This window comes from Lygodium microphyllum, chromosome 3 (genome assembly GCF_053477565.2).
Source record: "Lygodium microphyllum isolate KBCC chromosome 3, Lygodium_microphyllum_v1.1.10, whole genome shotgun sequence".
NCBI lineage: Eukaryota > Viridiplantae > Streptophyta > Polypodiopsida > Schizaeales > Lygodiaceae > Lygodium > Lygodium microphyllum.
In genome coordinates this window covers 187,917,460-187,932,847 of record NC_141137.1, presented here as the reverse complement: position 1 = coordinate 187,932,847, position 15,388 = coordinate 187,917,460, and positions in this window count along the sequence as shown.

Here is a 15,388-nt window from a genome sequence, read left to right as displayed (position 1 = left end):
ACTCTGTAAGCATAATACTAAGTAACATTTTAACTTAACCTATCTTTCATATTGAATGTAACTGTCATTTCATATATATTATAAGCTTTTCATCAAATGAAATATAACCCCTTTTTCTTTTCATACATCTACTTATGCATGCAAGTTGCTTATGTATGCAAGTTATGCTACGTAAATTTATAATGTTATAAAAACAAAATATTGTCTTTTCCGTGCAAGTTCGTGAACAAGAATGCAATTGCTTATGCAAATTCTAAATAAAATATAACTCTTTCATTCCTCCCCATAGTAGCTATCTATTCTTTAATTAATCCAAAAAGACCTGCCATGTTGCGTGCCACCTATAGTATGTGGTATTCATATAAGGGATTAGGAATCCACTAAATGTCTATAAAACATTTATGCAATAGTTTAACAGCATTCACTACAAGGATATAGGAGCATAGCGACGGCCATTTCCGACGTAAATTAGTAGCATCGCTATTTGCACCGCAAATAGCGACAGTACTTAGGCAAAAAAAAGTGGGCCGAAACACGAGCGTGGAATTTTTCGTGAAAGAGTGAAAGAGGGAGTGAACTGCATCTTGCGTTTGAGAGAGAGAGAGGGAGAGAAAGAGAGAAAGAGAGAAAGAGGGAGAAGGAGAGCTTCTCACTGCCGCCACCACCATTTGCGAAGAAGAGGAGGAAGTGCATGGAGAGCAAAGAGGAGCCGCTATCCCGAAGAAGAGCCGCCGAATCCATCCTTGAGCCTTTGCAGTGAGTGCATTGTTCCCTCTTGGTTTGTTTTTGTTTTTTCTCATTTTCTTTTGCTTGTCTTTGTTAAAAATGATATGTACTAAGAGATAAAGAGAGGAAATGAGAGAGGGAGAGGAAGAGAGAAAAGGAAAGAAGGAACGAGAGAGAGAGAGAGAGAGAGAGAGAGAGAGAGAGAGAGAGAGAGAGAGGGAAAAAACATGAAACATAATAAAGAAAGAGAGAAAGAGGGAAAGAGGGAGGGAGAGAGGATAATGAATGGATAAAAAACAAAGAGAGGGTAAGATCTTGTTCTTTAATTTCTTCTTTTCTTGTTTGTAGCAGTAATAATAGTAGTAGTAGTAGTAGTAGTAGTTCTTTAATTTCTTCTTTTCTTGTTTATAGTGGTAGTAGTAGTGGTGGTAGTGGTGGTGGTGGTGGTGGTGGTGGTGATGGTGATGGTGATGGTAGTAGTAGTAGTTTTTTCTTCTTTTCTTGTTTGTTGTTGTTGTTTTTTCTTCTTTTCTTATTTGTTATAGTAGTAGTAGTAGTAGTAGTAGTAGTAGTAGTAGTAGTAGTAGTAGTAGTAGTAGTAGTAGTAGTAGTAGTAGTAGTAGTAGTAGAGAGAGAGAGAGAGAGAGAGAGAGAGAGAGAGAGAGAGAGAGAGATGTTTTGTTAAAGGAAATGAGAGAGGGAGAGAAAGAGAGAAAAAGAAAGAAGGAACAAGAGAGAGAGAGAGAGAGAGAGAGAGAGAGAGAGAGAGAGAGAGAGAGAGAATAAACATGAAACATAATAAAGAAAGAGAGAAAGAGAGAGAGAGAGGGAGGGAGGGAGGGAGGAGAATGAATGGATAAAAAACAAAGAGAGGGTAAAATCTTGTTCTTTAACTTCTTCTTTTCTTGTTTTTAGTAGTAGTGGTGGTGGTGGTGGTGGTGGTGGTAGTAGTGGTGGTGGTAATAGCAGTGGTGGTGGTGGTAGTAGTACACAAAGAGACAGACAGAGAGAGAGAGACAGAGACAGAGACAGAGAGAGAGGTTTTGTTAAAGGTGCACATTTTGTGTGTTTGAGAAGGCGAGTACTAGTAGTAATAGTGGTAGTAGTAGTAGTAGTAGTAGTAGTAGTAGTAGTAGTAGTAGTAGTAGTAGAGAGAGAGAGAGAGAGAGAGAGAGAGAGAGAGAGAGAGAGAGGTTTTGCTTAGGGTGCATCTTGGGTGTGTTTGATGCTTTGGGAAGGCGAGTACTAGTAATAGTAGTTGTAGTAGTAGTAGTAGTAGTAGTAGTAGAGAGAGAGAGAGAGAGAGAGAGAGAGGTTTTGTTAAAGGAGCACACAAAGGAAAAAAGATGGCAAAGTCTGGTGCAATACCACGAGACGAGAAACACTCCGACATAGGGTTGCTACTCCCTCGTCCCCATGCATAGCATATTATACTTTACATACTGTAAGCCTGTCCATAGGTGAGTGAAGACTTTACATACATTAATTTTGTTGAGTTACAAGAGAAGAAATCCCTTCTCAAACAATTTAAGAAAGAAAAAAAGAATGATAACAAAAACAAATTATTTGTCGTAACGTAGACCAAATGGAAAATGATGAAGGCCGTGATGTTCAAGATTGCGAGGCGTATCTTAATCAACATGTCCCATGTCCTTGCTCTCAATATAAGCTGGCAATTAGATGAAAACATTGATTGTTTATAGAACATGTACGACGCTTCGGCGAGTTTCAATCAAAGATCATTGATCAAGCAATCTCAGATTTTGAGCAAACGGTAAGAAAAGTGTATATCAATCATGCATTGTATTCACAAACCAGTTGAATATCATATATAAAAACATTGGATGTAGCTGAAAATTTATTATGGGGAGATGAAGTTTCATCCCAAGGAGGAGTGTACCCTTTGCAACCAGTTAGAAGAGTTCATGGGCGTGCGATGGATGGAGTGCCTGAGCCAATCCACCACTTGGAAGGTAATACCATCAATCCCAAAGGAGACACGCAGCCTTTCAAACTTTCCTACAACCTTGGAGTCTGAGATGGAGGCAATGATCGATGCATTGATGTCCATGGATATTGAGACATTTGATCCGCTTAGAGAGGAAGCATCCATACCATTATATGATGGGTGCTGAGTATCTCGCTTGAAGACAATGCTTGCACTCCTAAGTGTGTAAGAAAAATACGGGTGGAGTAATGGGAGTGTGACCAAGTTGTGCAGGTATCTTATGCATACGCTTCGTTGATTTCTTTTCAACACTGTCATTAAAAAAATTTATCCTTTTTCAAGGTGTTTTATGATTTTTTTAAGGTTATTGAAGTATTATATATTACCACTTGCAAATACCATGCATGACTCTTGTGATGATGCGCGACATGTTTTACAAAAGCTTGGCATGGACTACAACAACATCCATACATGTATCAACAATTGCATACTGTTTCGAGGAGAATACGAGACTATGGAGACATGTCCAAAGTTTGTGCCTATAGGTATCGATAGGACTTGCAAGGACAAATCATTCCTCAAAAAGTTCTTAGACACTTTTTTCTTATCCCCCACATAAATCACATGTTTCGTACGTTCGGCATGGTAAGCTTGACAACAAGGCATGTGCAGAATAGATTCACAGATGGAGTTCAACGAATACTAGTGGATTGACTCTACCTTTCCAGGCTTTGTCCGAGATCTACCAAGAAATCTTTGGCTTGGTCTTGCTATGGATGGCGTAAATCCATTCGGTCTATGCTCAACTTCTTATAGTGTGTGGCCTGTAGTCCTTGTCAACTACAACATCCCTCCATGGCTTTCTACGAAGAAAGGACACCTCATCCTTAGCTTGCTCATTCCAGGCCACTACAAAGTCAAAAATATAGATGTGTATCTTCGTCCATGAGTTGATGAGCTTAAGATTTTGTGGGAGGAGGGGGTCACCATGGAAGATATGAGCAAGCGCAATGATCGATGGTCTGCCAATGTTCGAGCCATTCTCATGTGGACCATGCATGACTTTCTGGGATTCGGGGAGTGCTCAGGTAAGTAGGCTTCCATTCTCATTGGTAATATCTATCATAGCTTGTTCAAGTTTGTATTCACTGGATAGAGGTGTTGGGACAGGTCTGGTTACCTCAGGTTATCATGCATGTCCATTGTGTGGGCCACAGTTAGACTCTGAAGGTCATGAAATATAAAGAAGATGGTATATCAAGGACACACCATTTTCTTGTTGAAAAAACATGAACTGAGGGAAGGCTTTCTCGGACGACCTCCAACACGTATGAACTTTCAAAGTAGGTATGAGCTGAAAATGGTCGACAAGGAGTCACATCCAAATGGAATGCAACAGTTCTCAACTTTCTACAAGTTGACATATTGGACCCACTTACAGATCAACCACTTATTGGATCCCATGCATATTTTCAAGAATGTGGGCAGCTTACTATGGGACCACATCACAGGAAAAAGAGACATTGCAAGGGCACGAATGGATTTGAAGGAGGTAGGAAAGATGGAGGCGCTTTGGCCACAATCGCGTGCTGATGGTGGCTTGCAGCTACCTCGCACTCCTTGGGTTTTGTCCACTAAAGAATAGCGCATTGTGAAGCAAATTATCAAGTCTATCCACACTTCGACGGGTATGATGCATTCTCTCAGGTCCACATTTTCTAAAGACAACCAGTTATCATGGCTAAAATCCCATGATTGGCATAAGATATGTTAGGTTTGTACTATGAATGGATTGTAAGTGGCCTCCATATTTTGCTATTTGGAGTGTAGTTGTTGTTCGTAATGCTTCTTCATTTGTGGCAATTTATACTACCGATTGTGATCGCAAGATGCCTTACTTTAGAAATACATGAGGTGATTTACAAGTTGTCAACTTTAGTGCAATGAATTTCACAGAAGGAGATCAAGCCATCCTCTATTGAATCCGCAAGGTAGGGAGTAGTGGAGAAGGTCTGTCTCTTTGAGAAATACCTGCCCACCAGCATGCTCACGATACAAATTCACCTTCTTGTGCATCTTGTAGATGAAGTGGAGATTGTTGAACCTGTCCATATATGATGGATGTTATTCTTGGAGCGCTTCATGAAAACCCTTAAAGACTTTGTGCGACAACGAGCTCGGCTAGAAGGTAGCATGGCTAAAGATTGGTTGGTGTCTCATGCGTTAGTACATATTTCACAGTGGCTACCAATGGTGGATTTGGAAAACAATACGCCGCTGAAGGATGATGATAGATCTGACCGGATATGTGGTGGTTAGAAATGGGGTAGAAAAAAGAATGGATGTTGCAATGGAGGATAAAGTGAATCGCTTTTGTATGTTGCACCATGCCTCCATGGAGACATGGCTTGCTAGGTACGAGAAAGCTAGGAAAGATCAGGAAGAAGCGCAATCTAGATTTCTATGTAGTACATGCCATCAACCGATTTGATATCTCGAGGGCATGGAGGAGATGTTGCAGTTTATGTCAACGCGATGGTTGCATGGAGCTTTGATCGCAGCTTCTCGCAAAGGGGCAGAGGTCTCAACTGAGGAGTGGGAATTCTCGAGGGGATGTAGTCCAAAGGTGATGACTTGTTTAGGGTTTGTCATATCTACATTTTACATGCAACAACTAATTGATTATTTCAATGTACAGTACAAAATATATAGTGCAGCGTGGTCGTGCGGATTGCATTTCCATGTGGAGTGTATCGACAAAATGTGCTCCACAACAAATTGTGGTATCATGGCAAAGTTTGAGCAAGAGAGCCGACGACGAGCAACAGATCCAAATAATGTTATAGATAAGATGGAGTATTTTGGGAACTTGCAAAGTATTATCACGGTGGATTACCGTACCTTCTCCATGATCGTATTCGATGTGCAATGGTTCAAAGTGATACTCGAATGAGCTGGAGCAATAGTTTGACAAGGTCCATCTCGATTTCTTGAAATAGATTCCAAAAAAAGATGGGCAGATTTGCGTGACACATTTGTATTGACGACCCATTGTGAACAGGTGCATGAATTCATGTTTTTGTTAATTTTATTACAACATAGTACATGTCACAAAAGTTAAATCTCTATTGTACGTGATTTTGAAAATGTAATTTTATATTCAAACCCCTGACAACCTCGATGGTGGTATGTTATACCTTCATCTCCCTAACATGCAAGAGTATATTATCAAAGCAATATTTCCAACATAGATGAGGACAGTATGCAAATAGAGGGGTCGATATTGCAAGGGGTGGAAGCTGCCGAAAGCTTGGAGAATGTAGAGGAGCCAGAATTGGGTAACAATGATGGAAATACATGAGTCCAAGAATTCCTTGAGAATGAGGTGGACTCATCCTTTTGTGGTGACCTGTCTATCGACCTTCCAGTGTATGCAGAGCTGTGTTAGGAGATTGACATGGGACCATAGGGTACTTTATACTTGGAGCATCCACCTACTCAGTTCGTTGACAAATCACTTATAAGGTACATAAGTTATATGTTTTAAGTAAAATCATTTTTTAAAGATTTATATTATCATACTTTTCTTGATTTATATTGATTATGCTAACATCAATTTTTGTCTGTGTAGGTGACCTTTGTGGATATTTAGATCAGCATGATGAGTCGAGAGATGAGCGACAAGGAGCTATAGAAGATCTTCACACGTATGTCTCTAGATTAGATGGCTCGATTTAGAGATATGGTGGACCAGAAGCTCTCTTAGATACCATTAGGCCGTTCTATTAGATCTAATTCACTGCACTTTGATGCTTCAGTTTCCAGTAGACAAGGTCAATGCTCTAGACTTGGGCCAGACAAAGGGAGTGGTTCTAGGGGATGCTGTGGAGACATGGATGCAGTGAGCCCGTGGTCGATTCAAGATACAGGTGCTACTCCTCGCTCTCGTGCAGGTTCAAGAGAGCGTGGCTCAGTTGGTTGTTGTGGAGGTACTGATGCACTGTCTCCGTCTCATCGTTTTGCTAGAGTTGCGTCACCTATGGGATTTGTCACACCTGTGGGGACGTCTACTCTAGTCACTCCAGCTTTTTCTCAGCCATTCACATGTGGCACCCTATGGGTGCTACTCCAAGAGATACTACCCCTGTAGGAACACCAGATGTATAGGGGTCTCCTGGATATTCCCAAGAGCATGGTCGTCGCAGGTGGGAGAGGACACATCTGAGGCATATCCCAAAGGGATATGGATACCTTGTAGATGATAGGACAGGAGCCGTCATCATGAATGATGAGGGGAGGAGGGTGATGGCTCGTATGAGAGAGTTGTGCAAACAAGTTTTTTGGCACAACATCTTGGATCATTGAAAGAACATACCAGAGGGGAGCAAGGACTACATAGTATCATCCTTGCATGAGGAGTTTTTGATACCCGTCACAGCAGATAGGTTCTCCACAGGCTAGATGATGGAGCGCATGCTTGTGTACATGTCACATAGATGATTGGAAGCATGCAAGGCACTTAAGAGTGGGGCCTCAAAGCCCAAATGGCGAAACGCAGATGATTGGCACCGACTCATGGAGGAGGCTACAGATTTTCCAGGACATTGGAGAGAGCAACGCGAGGCGGCGAGGGCACGATTGGAGGCAGGAGTGGTCCATCATCTTGGGAGTGGCGGGGCCACAGGACTTATTTAGAGGACTTTGTAATTTTTTCTTTTGTTCTACTTGCTTATTTTTTTGCAATCATGTTTCTAATAGTTGTATTTTGTTTTCTTTGCATCACTCCATTATAAATCACGAACTCACTAGCCTAGAGACTTAATATGCAGAGAGACATGGTCTCACTACATTGATTGACTGATTGTATGGACGCGACGGCCCTATAAGTCACTCATCTTTCTTGTCCATAGTTACAAATTTTAATTAAAATATATTATTGTATGGTGGAATCATGTGTAGTTGTTTATTTTTTTGCAGAGTCCGTTCCATGCTCTGGAGGACCCTGCCACGGCTATAATATCGGACACAAACCAGAGCAAAAGAACCTTCAAATTCTATGAGTGGGCTAAGCCCATGATCCTAACACTGCAAACATATCTCTTAAAAGAAACCATATCCATAATGATATAAAACAACATTGTCATCTTCATCACTTTCATCATTATCTTCCATAGCTTTTAGAAATAAAGAATAAAGAGAGAGAGAAAGAGAAAGAGGAACAGAGCCAAATACAAATATTTTGCACACCTAAGAGAAGAGAACCTGTGTTTTGAGGAAAGAGAGGGAGAGAAAGAGACACACAACCACTTGTGTTCTCAATCCACCCTTTCACCCAAAAAGCACACCTCTCCATATTTTATTATTTCTTTGAATTTTTTCATACATTTGATATTATAAGACCTTTGGCCTTTATTTTTGAGTATTCCTACCCTTTACAAATGCATGCACGTAACATTTTTGTGTATACCATTTATTTATTATGGATGTGGATGTGGATGTGGACCCCTCATGTAAGTGTGTATTTTAGTGATTTTGGAACAATGTACTTGTTATCTTTTTTACAAAAGATGAAATTATGATATATGCATGGACATTTTTGTGCCTTGTTTTTATGCTTCTTTGGGTGTCATCGTATTCCTCCCACACTGAAACGTGAAGCGTCCTTGCGACCTTGTCAAAGAAGAACCACTGTCTATCACAAACAACTTCCAAAATTGTTAGTAAAACAACTTCGATCACAAGGCCTAGCCATGGTAGGGTATGGGACTCCAAATCCACGACCACCAGAGTAAGGGAACTCTTGCCTCAAATACTCCCACACTGAAAAACTTGTATACTTGTTTAAGGATAGGGTTCAATATTCAATGAGGGATCATGAGAATGCTTTTTGCATCCCAAAGGGGGAATAAAGATGATAACTCTAGTCATCATCATGTCACTTGGAAGGAATATGACCTAATTGTACATACATTTTCATGTATCTCTATATGTGGGTATGCCTTTGTAAAGGGTTCTGAATTTTTTATATTAGTGCTAGGATGTTAAGGTTTATAAAGTGAAAATTTATATCTTTAAATGTTTTTGATTTGGATGAACATAGTTGTATATATAACTTCATATGCCCTATCATATCATCTTTAATTGTAGAAGCTAAGGGAAACCAGCTATGAGATAAGGAAGAATATGGAAATATGTAGGTATTAAGTGTCTTTCTCTAAAGGCTCACCTATGTTTTATTCTTGTGTGTGTTGGGGTACTTGGAGGACTATGAGTATGTCCAATTGAGGAGGACATAAGGAGTTAGGTAGGTGTACATAGGAGAGCAAGGGACATGCTTTTTAATTTCATAATATAATTACTTCGTTTAACCTAGACTATTTTAAGGGTTTAATCATGTTCGTTTCTTTGTGGAGGACGAGAGAAATCGAGGGGATGTAAAGGGATAATGAAAAATGAGATTGGAAGAGGAAGGGAGGGAACGTTGAAAGGTAAGGTAAGGGCGGATGACAAAAGGGGAGAGGAAGACCAAGGAGGAGATGAAGTTAAGAGGAGAAGAAGGCCATTGTTGATGAAGGACGAAGAGGGAGGGCTGTCTCAACGAGGAAGAAGAGGCCGCCTTGATGCCATTGGGGTTGTGGCAGCACCCTTGTCTACGTCATCTCTTCTTATCCTTTAAAACATCCATCCTTCTTGACATTCCCCTCTTCATCTTCCTCATTATGGTAACTAAATGTCTTGAAGGGAGCTTCAAGCTTGATGAATTGATCTCTGGTGCTGTAAGGACCAAACTGAAGGAAATTGATCCATCAACGGCTGCATCCTGCTTTGGAGAGATGTAGAAATCTAGTACCAGTAGCCCCGTCATAAACCCCCCCCTCTCTCTCTCTGTAGGCGTGCAATACATATGAGAAGTAACTCCTGCCAGCGCCTGGTGCTTTGACACTTTTGATAAGCCTTGAGGACGTGAACCATGGCGGGCAAAACCTGTCTTTCCTTCCTACAATGCAAAACCCCTCTGTTACCCTGTGCTGCTGCATGGGAATATACCATTGAACCAATATCCTTCTTTGATAGATCAGAAGCCTCAAAGGCTAGAGTGGCATAGTCGTAAGCGGAAGCAGCTGACTTTTTGATCTCGTAAGGACCTAATTCTGGGCAAGGAAGTATGGCTCCTCGTTGGCTTTCTTGGTGGAATCAGGGTCGCATGGAAACACAGTGCGCACCCCCATGTTATACATCTCCCTTAGGTCTATCGGCTCATCATAATCCATCCCTGTAAATGATGATTATGTGATCGGAGGCTCGCTATGTGTCCTATCTGATAATATGTTCTCTCTCTCTCTCTCTCTCTCTCTCTGCGATAATAGGTTACTGGGGCTGTGCGAGGGGCTCCCACAGTGCACTACCAAGATATAGAGGGGCTGTTGCTACGGCTGTGTGCAGAGCTTCCAAGGTGCTCATGATGCTTCTGAGAACCTCCTCCACTCTTCTTCCTCCTCCACTCTTCTTTGAGTGGTTGTTCATTCATAGATCTCCATAGTCTTCCATAAGTGTTTTATATCTTGCCACATAAGGAGCTTTCTCTTGTTCATTCATAGATCTCCATCTAACACCTTCATCAGAGTAGACACTGCTGTTACTGTACCCTTAGCAGTATGGTTCTCTTGTTTGAAGGTCTCTCTAAAGTCTTCCATAAACAGGAAGTAAGCAAAGAGTGGTTTTTTAGGCCTGTTGAGATCCTTCAGGCTTTTCTGTCATTTCTGGCCTTTGGCCTTTGCCTCCTTTTTCACAGCTGGGAGGCGTAGCCTCTTCTCCTTAGGCTCCGAAGATCTCTTCCTCTTGTCTTGTTCTCTATTTCCCTTCGAATGACTGAAGGTACATCCTCTTTGCATAGTGGTTCCTCTTCCACCTTTCCTTCAATCCCCTCTATTTGCAGCTTTAAAGATCAGTTCTTTCCCGGCCAGTGCACCAAAAATGGAGGACCTTGCCATAGCTATAATATTGAACACAAACCAGGGCAAAAGAACCTTCAAATTCTATGAGTGGGCTAAGCCCATGATCCCAAAACTGCAAACATATCTCTTAAAAGAAACCATATCCATAATGATATAAAACAACATTGTTATCTTCATCACTTTCATCATTATCTTCCATAGATTTTAGAAATAAAGAATGAAGAGAGAGAGAAAGAGAAAGAGGAACAGAGCCAAATACAAATATTTTGCACACCCAAGAGAAGAGAACCTGTGTTCTGAGGAAAGAGAGGGAGAGAAAGAGACACACAACCACTCATGTCCTCAATCCACTCTTTCACCCAAAAAACACACCTCTTTATATTTAATTATTTCTTTGAATTTTTTTTTATACATTTGATATTATAAGACCTTTGGCCTTTAATTTTGAGTATTCCTACCCTTTACAAATTCATACACATAACACTTTTGTGTATACCATTTATTTATTATGGATGTGGATGTGGATGTGGATGTGGACCCCTCATGTAAGTGTGTATTTTAGTAATTTTGAAACAATGTACTTGTTATCTTTTTTACAAAAGATGAAATTATGATATATGCATGGATATTTTTGTGCCTTGTTTTTATGCTTCTTTGGGTGTCATCATGCTCCTTTGTGGTGGGACGAGCTTTTGAATGGCGAAGATCTATAGCTCGCCCTTGGAACCGTGCATTGCACATGCTCTTCTTTTTGGTTCATGTGATTTATGTAGACATTTTCTATGCACTATGTTATTATCATCCTTTGTATCTTGCCATGATTGTACCGTCGCTTTCATTACGTGATCTTGTATTTATTTTATATATCAGTCTTATGGATATAAGTACACTTTACCTTCATTTAGATGAGCATTGTACACATTACTGAAACTCTTTTGTATGCCCCAAATAAAGCACATAATGCTATTTGTGGTAGGGGAGCTTGCTGCCCTGCCACCCCAAAGAAAAAATCCTGGTACTATTGCTATTAGCGTCGCAAATTTACTACACACGTCGCTATTAGCGTCTCAATGTGCATCGCAAAGCATTGTTATTTGCGTCACTTTCAAGGTCGCATATACGACACTAGTAGAGACATTGATAGCGATTTTTCTATGGCATTGCTAATACCGACTTTTTGTGACAACGGGGGAAAATTTCTTTATGAACATTTTTGTCATTTTGAACGTCGGTATAAGGCTTGTATCTTATAGTGATTAGATCTCATGCTAACCTCTCATTGGGGATCTTGATGTATCTCACTCCCACCCATTCACAATAATGTTATCTTTTGTTGCGAGATTTGGAGGGATGATTCCATTATAAGCAACATCTGAATGCATGTATGCTAGGATATGTATCACATCTTCTTGTATTTAAAGCATGAAATACTAATTTTAGAAATTGCAATCACTAAACAAAGCCAACAAATATGATATGTAAACAGTATCCAACATCACCATATCATGACTTTAAAACTCTCATCTCTCTACCTCCAATGACATAGGCATGCATCTCGCAATGAACAACATGTGCCGTGCATAAGGCCCAACACTTTTGCCTTGACTCCATCCATTGGTGTCCATCCTCCACAACCTGCTCGATGAGATCTACCATGGAGTGTGTTGTGACAAGGAAAATAAACATCCTATGTCGTTAGTCAGATGCATGGCATCAATTGACTCTGCCTCAATATGGGAGTTCCATGATGGAATTCCATCTCCCAATCCATGCACGACACTATCTTTAGGGAGATAAACCACCACGATATCTCATGCTATGTTTGTGGTTTCTTTGTCAACCTCGACCATCTTGTGTTGGTTGACCTCCTCCAATGCCTCTACCAATTGAGAGAATGCCTCACTTGGCTGATAATTTTGTAATGTATTTCCTATCTCGAATGGGTCACATAGAATAGTATGCCACTCCACCTTTGCCATCATAGCGGGATGGGTGAGAGCGACTTACAAGGGGTCTTCCATGCAGCTTTCAGTGTGGACATCTACACATTGACTTCTCAATTAGTAATATATTCTTCTTTTTGAATGTTACTATAGATAATACTCTTGATACAAGTTTGTTTACTTGTGTGTGTGATTGACACATCTTGCACCATTGTAGTTTCATGGGAGATAATGTCTTGCAACAAGGAGACTTCCACGTGACTTTCAGTATGGCCCTTTGGATAATGACCTCAGAATTAGCAACATATTTTTCTTTCAAAATTTATTGTAGATAATATTCTTGAGGCACATTAATTCATCAATGTCTATGGTTGGCACAACCTCTACCATTATAGATTCATAATCCAAAATTGTATCCCCCTTTACAAGAATGCATGCCATTCTTATTGACATTATATTGTGGGAAAAATAAACCACAAGTCACACTTGTTGACCGGTAGTGGCCATGTCCCCTGGCATGGTTAGTCTATGCTCTTGCATTCTTTCCTTCCCTGCACAAGGACACACATCACTATTAGTATCATATAATGATAGAATCTTTTAAAGCTATGATGCCATCCAATCATGGCATGTGTGAAATTCATGAGCTCATTTCTTTACATCTTTGTGCATGAGCCAAGTCTACTCTCACCTCATGACCTTCAATTCTTCCACCCTCTACACAGTAAAAGATATTCTTAATGTTACTTTGGTGATGAAGAAGATTTACATGCCTTCACATCATGAGTTTTGTGTATAAGAAAGCTTACCATCTTAGTGCTCTGTAATACGTGTGACATACATCTCTCTATAGTGGTGTGTAAGGTAAGACTTTCCACCGCAAGATGTGGAAGAACTTGCTCTATCCTTCTATCCATGCCAATGACATAGACCTCCTCAGTGGTGCCTTTCACTACAAATCAAGTCCATTGAAAATATGTCAAGGGATGGAACAATATAGATCCTTTAGAGCAATAAGGATGAACATGTTATAAATGGAAAACTTGCAACTTCCAATTGTCTTATATCCACTGCTTGAGTGCATTGTTTGTTGTATCATTGGGATTATGATATGCTCTTAAGTGGTATCAATCAAGGGGCATACACGATTTGATGGTCATGATTCATATTCAATGAAATATTTTTACTACATGGATACAAGATATGTCTTGGATATTGTACTTCAAAACATCAAATATTTTGGGTGTGAAGAAACCAAATTAATTGGTAATGAGAGCCGATCTCTGCTTGGTCTTTCTTTGACGATATTAGGTGTGCGTTTGCTCTTCTATTTTATTTTTTTGAGAACCGCACTACTAGTACCATTTTCTTGTAAACCCATTGTAGTCTCTTTATTAGGAGATAACAAAGTGCAATATATACCTAAGAATGCAACTTGTATTATGTAGCATGCCTTTGAAACCTTGTGTCTCTTATATTTATTTATTCCTTGAGTATTTTTTATACAACCCTTTTTCATTGGAGGGGTATTCACCTTGTGGATGGTCAAGGGAAATAGGGCATCTTTGATATATCTCCTTATCCCACTCTTGCTCTATTTGGTAATTCTTATATATGCACTAATCATCCTGCAGATTTTCCCAATCCTTGCATTCTCCCCAGGCAAAATTTGTGTAGTCCCCCTCTCCATTTTTTCGTACATGAACATAACAAGCAAAGTCACCATTACATTCCAAGAATGGATTGGTAAGATAGCACCACAAACATGCTACAAAAGAAGGATATTGTGAACTACTTGTAGAAAAGCCTCCATATTGCTAACTTCAATGACTTGTCTGACTCTATATCGTCATTTGGCTTGAAATCATGGAAGATGGTGTGAAACATTTTCTCTCTATGTTTTCTCTTATCTTATACGTGTATTAGAAGAACAAATTGTGTTCCACTGGAATGTTATAATAGTCCTCCCAACTCAAGAGCAATCTCCTCTTCTACCATCTTGTAACATGGCCCAAAAGGTCTCTTGTCCTATCTAACTTTGAAATGAAGTATTTTCATCTACTCTAATCAAAGTTATGTCATTTAACACCAATTCATCTAGCTTACAATACACATAATATAAACGAATAAGAATAACCTACGTTTAGACATGCCCATCAACATTCAAATTTTCTCGTCAGAATTCTCCATGGTCTTCAATATCCTTATGCAATTTTCCTCATTTAAGTTTGAGAACACTGATGTATATACACTCTCCTTGTTCAATACACCCCCCATCTTGGAACCCCACTTCAAGCACGATACAGTTTTGCATTGACCAAAACATTATTGCTCTAGATAAATTTAGTTTGAGTACATATCAATGGAAAGTACAAAAAGGTAGCAACTTACTAATACCACTTCTCTCTGAGGCCAGGGTCTACAACTATTAGCAAACATCGAGTTTTCTTGACAAGCTTCTCATTAACACTATAGTATGCCTCGCCCCACTTGGTTCTAAACTCAGAGTCAGGGAATTGTGTCTATTTCTATTTGATTGGCTGCATCGCCATATCATACTCGTCCTACACTTGGTAATTAAGGATAACATTATTGAATTAGAAAAAAATGCATTAGGAAAAACATTGTAAATTCAGCTTGAAGAACTACCCACCTTCCACATGATGTCGACAAGTGCAATCAATGGTGCATTGTACCATGCAAGAATAGGCACTGGATTTTTGTGTGCTTGTACCCATGCCTTTTCTTCATCACTTAACTTGTCAAAAATTGTTTCGTGGTCATACTACCCTAGCATCCTTGCTTTGCAAACAAGA